The 13,295-nt window shown below is 42.4% G+C and overlaps 3 non-coding genes across 3 annotated transcripts; all 3 read right to left on the bottom strand.

Moving 5' to 3' along the window:
* Nucleotides 1-2,195: 2,195 nt before the first annotated feature.
* trnas-uga (transfer RNA serine (anticodon UGA)) lies at nucleotides 2,196-2,277 on the bottom strand. The gene has a single exon. It is a non-coding gene; the product is annotated as a tRNA-Ser (tRNA).
* A 4,772-nt stretch (nucleotides 2,278-7,049) lies between these two features.
* On the bottom strand, nucleotides 7,050-7,123 carry trnai-aau (transfer RNA isoleucine (anticodon AAU)). Its single transcript has one exon. It is a non-coding gene; the product is annotated as a tRNA-Ile (tRNA).
* Nucleotides 7,124-7,946: 823 nt separating this feature from the next.
* Nucleotides 7,947-8,028, bottom strand: trnaf-aaa (transfer RNA phenylalanine (anticodon AAA)). The gene has a single exon. It is a non-coding gene; the product is annotated as a tRNA-Phe (tRNA).
* Between the last annotated feature and the right edge of the window lie 5,267 nt (nucleotides 8,029-13,295).

Consider the following 13,295-nt stretch of genomic DNA (forward strand, 5'->3'; position numbering starts at 1 on the left):
GTGTAAGTTGACGGAAAAGAAGGAGAAAAATATGGAAAAAGCTGAGTTTGTCAGAGGGAATTTGGGGGCGAAGACGCCTGTAAAGAAAGCATATATGAGTATTGATTGGCAAAAGCACAAGCATGTAGCTCCCACCCTGGTGCACGGCCGGCACCAGTGGTGGCAGATACATGAGAAAATGTATGTGACTTAAAAGTGTGTTTACGGGGAAAACAAAAACCCGGAAGAAAATATATTTTACTCGCTACGAAAGAGTATAGAAAAAAAGCTAAAAGAGGCAGTACAGGAGAATGAGAAACTAAAGAAGGAATTAACTCCTGGTCACGCTGCACTGGTTAATGTGCTGCAGCCAGCGACTAAGTTATATCCTGCTCTCCCACAGGGGAACAAACAGGCAGGAAACGAAAATAATTGGGATCAATTCCCTCAGTGGCCATATGGAGAAGGGGGGTCTGATTGGGATAACACTTGGTATGAGTGTGATAAAGACGGATCAGGGTCTCCCCTGTTAGAGGGAGGGCGCCCGCAGATCTGTACTCTCACTCGAAGTGGGAAAGGACTTGATGTAGCAGGGGCTGGCGCCGTTGATGACAGTGCCACTCTAACACTGTCTCGCACCCCGTCGAGGGGGTCTGCAATCGCACCTACCTTCCCTGATTTCCCCCATACGATCAAATCCAAAACCGTAAGATATTGACCGGTGGGCTAAAGTACCGCACCCGAAATTAGAAATGCAGCGAACCTGGAGTGCGCTTCAGGAATTAAAAGGATTCATGTAGAAGTAAAACAAGAATACAGCACATTGTATTACGAAGAGAAAAATATATTCTCGATGTGTATGTGTGTTTTATGAATTTGTGTGCCGGCATGTATGTGTGTAACTGTGAGTTTTGGTATACTAAATGACGGTGTGAGTGTGTTTAGCCAGCGGGACTGGCTAGAGACGTAACTAAAGAGACTTGACGAAAATCAACTTAAGGAGATTGGAAAATATAAGAGAGTCTGAAACGTATAAGTACAGTACAGGTGGACGTAAAAGTAGTTAAACAGTTTTTGTATTATTATAAATTATTATAAATTGTAATTTATACAATTAGTTGCAATAATGGAAACAATTTGGTTTTATTCGAATGTCTCGAAACCAGACATGCTGAAACGGTGTAGGTTTAGAATCGAGACTGAAATTCCCTCCTCCCTTGAAATTCCCTAACAGATAAGGGTACGTAACGGCTCATGCGATGCTCAGTTGCAATTTGTCCCAAAACAAACAAGAACAGCAGCTGAGGGTTTGAGTTTGAACATGCACTGTATTAAAGCAGCTTTTATTTCCATTGATAAATGCTAGATATTCCTACAGAGATTCTCCAGGTGAGTAAGCGATTCCTGTTTCTGTTTCTATTTCTGTTTCATATATATATACAGTATATATATGTTACATGTGTCTCTGCAATAGTATAAATGTGTTATACACTATCAGGGGCTGCTTTTTTGTGCACCTCATCTACAACAAGGGTTTTTTTTTCATTTATGTTTGTGGACCTTCACCATTTGAGGAAGTGAGTTAGATAAGAAAGTTACAGGTATGGTGAGCAATGACTGACAAAGGCACGTACTGCGTATTCCTTACAGAAGTGTAAGCAATTTGTTCTAAAAAACACCGGCTAAAGTCCAACATCGTTAGCAATCTTATTACTTAAACAGAATTAACATCAATAAACTGTAAGGTGCTGGTACATGCGAGTAGATTTGATCTTCTATTAAACAAAAATGCAATTACAGCTCTAAAAAGGTCAACCTAGACTTCTGTAACAGATCTGTTCAGGTCATCGCTGTTTCTCTGACCTTGTGAGTCTTTGGAATTTTAAAAGTGTATTTTGCTTGCCTTTCATGTGGTCTGTGTACAAGTCACTGTGGCGTATGCGGTCCTACACAGCCTTGCTATAGACGTGACGAGCCTCCGCTATGTTGCAATGGAGAACAGGTTCAGTACGGAGCTGCCGAGAAAATTCAGCTGGAAAGCTCGTTGCAGAAAAGCATCGTTATCTGTGTCCAGCGGCAAAGCGTCCATCGTGGGTGCTGAAGAATCGATTTCACAGGCTGCGGGTCCAGGCGACTTAGAGTGTTAAAGGTCCCAGCGAAAACGAAACGGCGCTGGTCCTTTTACACGCACGCACGCAACCAAATGCAAAGGACGCCGTAGTCGGCAGGATTTGAACCTGCGCGGGGAGACCCCAACGGATTTCAAGTCCGTCACCTTAACCACTCGGCCACGACTACAGCAAGCGCCGCGGCCGCTGCCTTCTTGCTACAATCGAACAGGGAGTGCGAGGCGGCGGCGGCAGCGGAGGCAACTTTTTTCAAGTTCGCTCTCGGTTTAAGAAACCTTTTACGCCATACGTGCAAGCACACACACACACACACCTCAGAGGACTTAAGGGTGGCTTCAAGTTGGAATGATAAAGTCTCCCCGTTCGGACATGAAAACAGAACGTTCTTAGACAGAAAGCAATCAACAACGGAGACATGTGGACGACGATTTTAGTCACTGCACTTTGAATAGCATTTTTACTCCAGTTACAGGAGATGCACCAATGGCCCTTGACCTACGCTCTTACCAATGCCTTGAACATTCAAACAAAACAGCCCTCAAGTCCTGCGGTTTAATATAACGCTGTTACGTGTCGAGGCAGTATTTGACTCCGTCCTACCGTTGAGACACGGGGCGTACAGATGCAGCTATTCAAAACAAGCGGGCGATACCACATTATTTTGCGGTGCGCTTTACGCAGTCTACCACGAGTTACCGTAAATTCTCCTATAAAACCGCAATTAAAATAATAGTATCCGGAATTTCTGCAAGGTGGAGCTAATAAAGCTCAACCTCTCATGTCTGAGCTGTCGCCATCAAAGTCTTTAACGAAGATATTACTAATAGTATTAATAATGAATGACCTTGGACAAGCTGTAAACTCAAAGTAGTGCCCTGGTCCACATTCTTTTTTTCATTGACCGTCTTTGTAAAAGTAACACCACAGCATTTCGCAATCACGCATTTGTTTCCAATCATGCAAAGTACAGTAATTTTTGAGAATCTCCGATTCACCATGCCTTTCACATGCTCATAAAAGAGATTGATTTAGGAACATAAATATATTACTGTATGCAAACTGTACTGTATACAGTATGTATATGTACATGTATATTTAATACTGTTAGGCTGGGCAAACGATTTTTTTAAAAGAAATACAAAATGAGATATAATGATGTGAACCTCTCAGGTTCCTCGGTAACAGGTTGCCGTCATGTATATGAACTATAGAAAAGCATTTGCCACAACCCGTAAATTAGCACGCAAGTGCGGGCTGGTGAACACAGAACTGTATGGAGATCATCTCCAGCTCCGAGCTCAATTGCAATGAAAAAACATGCAGAACAGAACTGGAGAGCAGCTGAATTTGTGCTCAGTAGGGTGGGGAGGACTCAGCATTGCTATTGTTCTAATTGGCATGAACTGCAGGGGATCTGAATCAGAACATGTCAGTTAGTTCGATCATTGCGTCAATATGTAGGCCACGTTAATACAGAATTATTACTTTGTCTGTCTCGTCTTTGTATATAGCTGAATGTCCCTGACAATTTCATGTTAGTTTTTAAGAACGACATTGGTGCTAATATATACATATATAGCATATAAGGAACACGTAAAAGTTTAGTCCATGCTGAAAAGATAAGAAAACCGCCACAACGTTTCATCTTGGAATAAATCTTTACTTGTTGTTTTGCAGCCTACCCATTCTGACCTAACTCCTCCCTTGAAATTCCCTAACAGATAAGGGTACGTAACGGCTCATGCGATGCTCAGTTGCAATTTGTCCCAAAACAAACAAGAACAGCAGCTGAGGGTTTGAGTTTGAACATGCACTGTATTAAAGCAGCTTTTATTTCCATTGATAAATGCTAGATATTCCTACAGAGATTCTCCAGGTGAGTAAGCGATTCCTGTTTCTGTTTCTATTTCTGTTTCATATATATATACAGTATATATATGTTACATGTGTCTCTGCAATAGTATAAATGTGTTATACACTATCAGGGGCTGCTTTTTTGTGCACCTCATCTACAACAAGGGTTTTTTTTTTCATTTATGTTTGTGGACCTTCACCATTTGAGGAAGTGAGTTAGATAAGAAAGTTACAGGTATGGTGAGCAATGACTGACAAAGGCACGTACTGCGTATTCCTTACAGAAGTGTAAGCAATTTGTTCTAAAAAACACCGGCTAAAGTCCAACATCGTTAGCAATCTTATTACTTAAACAGAATTAACATCAATAAACTGTAAGGTGCTGGTACATGCGAGTAGATTTGATCTTCTATTAAACAAAAATGCAATTACAGCTCTAAAAAGGTCAACCAAGACTTCTGTAACAGATCTGTTCAGGTCATCGCTGTTTCTCTGACCTTGTGAGTCTTTGGAATTTTAAAAGTGTATTTTGCTTGCCTTTCATGTGGTCTGTGTACAAGTCACTGTGGCGTATGCGGTCCTACACAGCCTTGCTATAGACGTGACGAGCCTCCGCTATGTTGCAATGGAGAACAGGTTCAGTACGGAGCTGCCGAGAAAATTCAGCTGGAAAGCTCGTTGCAGTTAGGAACGATGCAGTTTCACCATAAAATTCCCAGCTTCGTTTATTGTTAATATGAAGGGCATGGATGTAATTTGGTATGTGTGTCCCCGTTTCTTGCATGCATTCAAAGTAAAAAAAAATGTACTTGTTTGAAATTTTGGGGTTGTCCAAAGGCAGTATGTAGCACAAATGTGTGTCAGGGGTGTCGATCACGTTGTTACAATGCGAGCACAGTTTCTCTTTACATTTGTGACTAGAGAGGTTATAAACCTCACATTTCTCACAAAAGACCCTGCGCTCACACTTACTAACACCCGTCGCTGCATTCCGAAAGTGTCTCGCCAAACATTGAGAGCTACGACAAAAGACCTTACAGGCCGGGCAATTCTGAATTTCTGCATCAATTTCGCAACACTGGGGATCTAAACAGGTTTTACAAGCTTTAACACAGGCGTGTGCGTTCTTGTGGCTATACGCCGCATGGTAGTTAGTGCACAAATATGCCGCCCCCACAAAAGCTTTAATATTTAAAACCCCATAAAAATGCTCTTCATGCAGTAGAACAAAAAGTATTTTAGAATTAGGTGGTGTGGGCCCCGTTGTAAAATATTTCCAATCACCCTGGTCGTGGTACAAAATTTTAATGACCACCTTTAAATGTTTTTCAAAAGCGGTAATGTCTGACAAACTCATTTTCTGATTCTCTGAAAAACCCAACTCTTTGTGCATTCGTTTAGCGCCCTGTAACATTTCCCCATTGGTACAACCTTCATTCAACAAACCGTACACACTCCCGGTGAAACACAGATTACCGCCCGTGTAATGTAAGTCGATAAGGTGCGCTTTTTTCTGAGCAATTACCCAGAACGGATTTAAATCTTCGACGGGCACCCCCCTGCATATTCCTAACTATCGTCAACACTAATCGGAGGCTGTCATCGGTGAGAATTTCTGTGTGGCTCTGTAAGAGGTCTGAGATGTGGCTAAAAAAATCAGCAGCATTTAATTCTCCGGGTTGTCTCCTGCGTGAGAACAAGGGTTTGTTAAAACCACCCGCAGTCAAACGCAGCTGTACAAAATCATTCGCCCCGATGTTTGGAGAAAGTTCATCCAATATTCTCTGGACTGCACCATGCACATGTTTAGTCATTTATCCCGGTGGGTCTTCGCCAGTGCACCATGAAATAGCATTATCAGGTAACGAAATCCAGAGGTTAGATCAGCATCTTCTTTAGAAAAAACGTCTAAGAGTCTAGCGGCGTAAACCTGGATCGGTTTTGGAAACACTGAATGTACACTTGCTAAAGCGGCTCTTAGATTCTCTAAACCCCGCTTTTTATCCACCTCATTAGTGCCCACCTTTGATACTAACTGTGCAATATACCGCACTGAGTCTCCCACATCACCAAACACCAAGTCTTTAGGCGTGTTATTATTTCTCTCCGAAGGCTTGACACGTTTGGTTTTGGTCAGTGTCTTAACAGCCGTCTCCGATGCAGTCACCACCTTAGGGTCCGACGTTTCCACCACACTTTTTTCACCGCTCGTCGATACAGCTGCTGTGTGAATAACGCCAATGCTCCATATCTCAAAATCAGAAAACTACACTGTGATAAAAATAAAAGACTTTTCAACACAACAATCAATGAAATCTAAATGGTCAAAATCAGAAAACTATGATAACTATGATAAAAACGCCACATATGTGGCACATCCTTACACAAAGAGCTGCGGGAGAATGGAACAAGTTACCCGGACATGTTGTTACACCGGTTTCCTTTAAGACTGTGGTGGTGCTACTGGTATGGCGGCATGGTTAACGGCATACAGACCCCTGGCACAGACCACTTGTGCCAGGGGTCTGTATGCCGTTCCCAAAATCCACCTGCTGGATTTTGGCAACTTCAGGACGAGTGGGAATTTTCTCCTATCTGTCAATTCTGTTTTGTTTTGGAGACTCTTGGCTGCCTATGTTGAACAGTGCAGCGTGAAGGAAACATTTTCCAAAACTGTGTCAACTCAAAAGTTGTAAGAAAACCTCTCCAGCTGCTTTAACTCTCTTCATTTTTGTCATTTAATGTGACACTCGATGTATAACTGGAGCCTCACATATGCAAATGGTGAGGCTCCAGATCGACACCCAGTTCGACACCACTTTACAGTATATGACAAAAGCATGGCAGACTGTGCCGGACCGGCAGATAACTTCTGCTTATTTTTACCATATTAAACATTGGAAATCCTCCCACTTGCATTTGTGACACTTGATTTTGGCTCCACCTAAGACACTCTTAAATCTTCAAACACTTTTCTCTTCTCCTGCAACACTTTTGTCTGTCGGCACTATGTGGCAGCGTTGCATGACAACCCCTCTCACCATGGAAAGGAAGCTAACAGCTTTGGTAAGAGAGGAGAGAAGGACCTGGCCCGTACGGGGCTCGAACCCATGACCTTGGCGTTATTAGCACCACGCTCTAACCAGCTGAGCTAACCGGCCTCACGGCGGTAATCCTCTCTGTGCTGCAAAAAATCAATCTCAGGGAATTTCTTTTGCCCTCCTTTGAATAGAAAGCCGTGTAATTCAGTGTACGGGCTTTCTCGTGCATTTTCATGGTTCTTGTAACCCAAATCCTACACTGGCCTGAAGTGCCCCACCATTTCACAGCATTTTTCAGCTGATTTAAAATGTACCTAAAGGAGAAGCATTATTGAAGACCATCAATTACCAAAAGCTTTTGTCAAAGGTTTTGGTGGTCATTTTTAATGACCACAGAGCGCTGTGACCTCGGTTTTACATCTCATCCAAAAGACAGCGCCCTTTTACAACACAGCGTCTCCGTCACTTTGCTGGGGCACTGGGACCCGCACAGACCTCAGGCTGAGCGCCCCCCCCATTAACACCGCTTCCAGCTGGAAGCTTTGTTTTTCCCTGTAGCTCACCCTCATCCGGGTACTGACCTGGCTCACACCTGCTTAGCTTTAGTGGGTTTTCAGTTGCGAGTTGCAAGGGGATGCAAGTGATGGAGCCGCTCGCTGCAAAAGCCACTGCATTGGCCGGGAATCAAACCCGAGCCTCCCACACGGCAGGCGAGAATTCTACCACTAAACTACCAATGCTCAGTGCCTGGGCCTTCAAAAAAGACGCTTTTTTGGTGCTCTGTGCAAAACGCGTCGACATCTGCAAAATGCCATTCGCGGACGCTGATGAACTTATTTCCAAGGCAGCGGGTACAAGTGGTTGGGCGTTTTAAAACCACCAGGAACAGCAAAGAGGCGCGCTTCTTTGCTTACGCCGGAACACACCAACTGGAGGCGGACATCGTAGTCGGCAGGATTCGAACCTGCGCGGGGAGACCCCAATGGATTTTTAGTCCATCGCCTTAACCACTCGGCCACGACTACAGCGAGCCCCGCCACCGCTGCGTTCTTGCTACAATCTTACCTGGATCGCGAGGCGCCGGCGGAAGCCTATTTCAAAGTCGTTCTCCGTTTCAAAAAAACATTTCCAAAATACAAGCCTTGCAGACAGACACGCCTCAGAGGACTTAAGGGTGGCTTCATGTCGGAAAGATAAAGTCTCCCCGTCCGGACATGAAAATGCCACTTTGTTACACACAAAAAAAGAATCAACAACAGAGAAATGCCCACAAACATTTGAAAAGCCGCACCACGTCGCACTTGAAATAGCTCTTACATTAGTGGTAGACGCAGGAATCGCCTTTTTATTTACGCTCTTACCAACGCGATGGAAAGCAAAACAAAGCAAAGCAGAGCAAAACAAAACGAACAAACGAAAACCCTCACGTCCCGCACTTGCATATAACGCCGTTACGTGCCCAAGCGGTATTGTACGTCATCCTAGCACTGCACCCCGGGGCGTAAGGTATATGGGAACGAGCACACGCCACGAATCGTCTCGAATCACTCCCTACAGCTGTAAGGCGCCTTGAAGCGTGCACCCCCAACATTCTTCTTTGCGCATCTGTGAAAGGTAAACTCTTGAGCAAACTCTGAACCAGCTCTAAGGAAACTAATCCGATTAGACGTTACTTTGACTCATCTTTTTACGCTCAGTGCTGGATTGCTCAAACTCCAGCTAGGGTTAGGGTTAGCATTCCCACGCTACTTAGACACTTTGTTTACGCTCAGTGCTGGATTTTGGGAACTTCAGGACGAGTGGGAATTTTCTCCTATCTGTCAATTCTGTTTTGTTTTGGAGACTCTTGGCTGCCTATGTTGTACAGTGCAGCGTGAAGGAAACATTTTCCAAAACTGTGTCAGCTCAAAAGTTAACACTTAAGCAAGTGTTCTCATAACTTTAGGAGGTTTCGTGAAAATGCTACAGGCGTGCCAAAATCGTTTTTTTTAAATTCAAGGTGACTTTACCGCGGTTTTCATTTTCAGATTGTGAATCAAAAAAGGCATTTAATTAAACACACGATTGCGATTTTAATCAATTACTGTATTGATTGAAAGATACATTCTGTACAGATACAGTACAGTCACATTCTCCTGTCGTCCAGTGGTGTAAAACGAATTAGCAGGTGCTTGAGATAACATCCCACTGAGTGGAATGTTCTCATTTGTTCTCAAGTGTAAAAAGAGGTGATAATTCTTAATAATTCCGTGTCGCATTAACTAACCTCTTCAGTTTATTCCGCCAGACAGTACATTAATATAATTATATCATTATTAAGTTGTTTAGATACGCAATTCCATATTATATTCCCTGTTAATCAAATTCTAAAAGTATGCATTTGTTAGATAACAAGCGAATTCACAGAAAAGGTTAAAATACTATCACTTTTCACAAAGTATATAATCCTAATATGGTCAGAAGGAGCACGTAAAAATGTTTCCCAAATAACAACATGTAAGACTTTGATGCTTAAAATGTTTAGGGAGAAATGGAGTACTGGTGTGTATTTTTTTCTTTAAACTACCAAGACCAGCAATATACAGTACAGTTTACATACATTAATATGTTTATATTCCTAAATTAATATCGTTTATGAGCATGTGAAAGGCATGGTGAATCGGAGATTCTCAAGATTTACATTGTATGATTGGAAATGAATGCGTGATCGGATCAACTAAATGCTGTGGTGTTACTTTTTGTCAATGAAAAAATAAACTCTTTTCGTTTACAAAGACGGTTACAAAGAATGTGGACCAGGGTAATACTTTGAGCTTACAGCTTGTCCAAGGTCATTCATTATTAATACTCTTAGTAATATCTTCAGTAAAGACTTTGATGCATAAAATATTCCTGCATAATTAAAATATTTATGATAAAGGTGGTAGGTTGTGTACTTTTGTCCAACAGAACAATCTTGCTTTTATAAAATATACCGCCTTTTTAATGTTTAATGATTAACATGCTGTAATACACTGTTTAAATTTAAAAGTCTAAAGAGTATACACCTTAAATTCTTAATTGAATAAAGATTGTCCCTCAGCAGTGATCAGGATTCAAAACTGACGTTTTCTGGTGACAGCTCAAATGCTGTACAGGAGAGGTTAACCTTTATTAGCTCCACCTGGCGATTTTACAAGGTGATTCCGGATACTATTAACATAATCTAATTTGCGTCCGGTATGATGCGGTATACTGCGACACTCCCACCGTGTTATACCGCAGCATACCCCGCTTGTTTTGAATGGCTGCATATGTATATAGACTCTATATATACATTTGGTGCATGCCACAATTTTGGATGGTGGTGGAGGAATAGGGATTTTCTCAACACGGCAGGGACTCCAGTTAAGAATGCTGGGTTTATCTCTGAACTATTAGAAGCTTTGCAGCTACTGACTGAAGTAGCTGTGGTGATGTGTAAATCACATAATAAAGAAATGTTTCCAGTAACTCGAGGGAACAACTTTGCAGATGCAACTGTCAGGTGAGCAATACTTGTAGAACAGTAGTCTGAGACCTCTGTGAAGCAGAGAAATGGACATGGTTAGAAAAGATTATGGGGCTGCAGGATGATGGGGTGTGGAGCTGACAGCACACCAGACGCCCTGCATGCCCTCACAGCCTAATGCCCTTTATAGCCCGACAAATGCACTCTGTTGGACACCCAGGTGGGAGTCAAATGGTGTGCCGGTTACCCAAAACTGGGTGAGAACCGGGTTTGAAGCAGTAACCACTTATGTGGTATCTGGATGTAATGTTTATCAAAGTAACTCAACTCAGTTCAGGTGCGGGTGCAACAGCTCAAAAGGCCTGCTCCTGAAGAACCTTTCAAACCGGGGAAATTGAAAATTGTAAAGGGAAACCTGGGCTCTTATAATCTGTTTTCCCAGTGGGTTGCTGCCACTGCCTCTGTGTCTACCAAACACTTGATAACAGAGATAAGCCCTCGGTGGGCACTGCCCTGCCCCTTGTATTATGATCAAGGAACACACTTCACGGGGAAGGTGTGTCAGGCTGTGGCTGCATTGTTCGGAGTGAGATGGACTGAGATCATCCTCAGTCTGCTGGAACAGTGGAATGAAGGAACAGATCTCTGAAAGATTGACTAGACATCAGACTGAAGGAACGCCATGGGATGCGGGCTGGATCAAACAGAACTGTGTAACAGCCTGTTTGATATCATCACGGGCCAATCAATGAAACTTCCTGGAGGGACGAATTTAGCTGGACGAATGGATTGTTGAATTTGCTAATTCCCTATTGTAGTATTGTAGGTTGCTAGGACTTAGCAAAGCACATCTATGATGAAGAAAAATATATATCATAATTATAATCCAGATGATTGGGGCATTGGTGCATGGCTACAGTCTGTGCTAGGAACATGGAGAGGGTCTCTGGTTCAATACATATTTGTGGGTCTGGTATTATTCGTTATGATCATATCGTTAATATCCTGTTTGAAAAACATGTGGACTAAAGCTGCTGCTTCTGTGCTAATTGTACGCCCTGAAGGGATCATGAAGGTCAAAAAATGATTTCATGGGAAAGGTTCTCTTATCTAGTGGCAGAACCTGATGGGTAGAACAATATAGCTTTAAGGGGGGTTACCCTTGGGAGTGATTCCCCTAGATGCAAATGATTATTGTGGTTTGTTTGTTCATAATAAGATGTTTTGCAGGAACGGAACAAAGAGAAATTTTACAACTTCAGCTAGAATTGTTCTACAAAACGTCACAGCTGAGGCAGGGGAACAATGTGTAGATTTTTCTAAGAGTTATTACCCAGTTGTTGACCAATCTGTTGACCAATGTTGACCAAAAAAGCCTAGGATTATGCTGGGCTCCAGCCCACAGGGATTTACCTGTGCTGTAAGAACTAATGAGTGAATAAGGAGACTGGATTCTGGTGAAAGACTTCAGGAAAAAGAAATGGTGTTCACTCAGGTGGAGGGGGCTGTACCAGGTGCTGCTGACCACTGCCACTGCTGTGAAGGTCACAGAAATGGTGCCCTGGATTCATGCTTCCCACTGTAAAAAGGTCACAAACGAACTGAACAAAGCGCAGGAGTGATGTCTCCACAAGGACAGATGGGGATAACCTGCTTGGGACTGATGTGCACAGCCTTTTTCCTTTTTATGTAGAAGCCTGTCACCACCCCAAAAGAGGAAGAATCTAAACACGAAGCCTCTTTGTATACAAACTGGCTGAATGAAACTGATAATGAGGGGGATATGAGTAATTTGTGGTATAAATTGATAAATCATACTGTAAAGTTAAAGAAATTTAATGCATCTTGTTATATATGTGCTTTAATGCCTCATTCTACAGCCTCACCCATGCGACTTTTTATGAAATGTACTCTTTTATTAATATCATGTTAGAAGGCTTAGACGCTATCAAACAAGAATTAAGGGGAGTTAGATTAATGGCACTTCAGAACAGGTTCGTGCTGGACCTTCAAAATGCAGCATCTGGAGGAGTCTATGCTTTAGTAGGAGACTCCTGTTGTACATATATTCCAGCTAATGACTATGATTACGGAAATCTTACACTCGCTATTCAGCATTTAAAAGAACTAAAAGACAAGGTGAATAAAGAGAGAGGCATAAAAGATACACCGGCTTTTCTCTCCTGGTTAGAATCACTGTTTGGGCCAGGGGGAATGTTTTTCTTTTAAGTTACTAACACCGATTATAGGGGCTGTGATACTTGTCTTCCTGTTTTTATGTTGCTGTATGACATGTATTATTCCAATGCTTCGAAATATGGAAATATGGTACCTAGGGGGATAAACTGTTCATCCTTCCAGTCTGGAGAATTGGCAGCTGTCTGTTGTCAGTAAGTGATCCTTAAAAAATTAATAGTTCCATGACAGTGTGCATCACCAGAAAATCAATTTCAATGCATTAAAACTCTTGTTATCCTTCTGATCATTGAAGTGTCATTGCCCCAGCACTGTATACTCTTACTTTTGACGCCTGTCTGAAGTTGGATCCATTTCTAAGAATGGTGACTCACATATCCTCATGCTCAACTTTGGCTCAACCACACAAACTATGAAGTTAATCATCTGCTTTTGCTCCAAGATTTATGTTACTAGGCTCTCTCCTGGGGATCCTCGTGTTCAAACTTTGCCCTTATTGTGGATGATCCATGACAGAATTCAGGGAATTCAGAATTCTGATACCTCAGCTCAGATTCTGACTGGGCAGACTGTCATTGCCTGGTGTGAATGTGTGCATATCTGTTT

This window comes from Lepisosteus oculatus, unplaced genomic scaffold (assembly GCF_040954835.1).
Source record: "Lepisosteus oculatus isolate fLepOcu1 unplaced genomic scaffold, fLepOcu1.hap2 HAP2_SCAFFOLD_52, whole genome shotgun sequence".
In the NCBI taxonomy this organism is placed as follows: domain Eukaryota; kingdom Metazoa; phylum Chordata; class Actinopteri; order Semionotiformes; family Lepisosteidae; genus Lepisosteus; species Lepisosteus oculatus.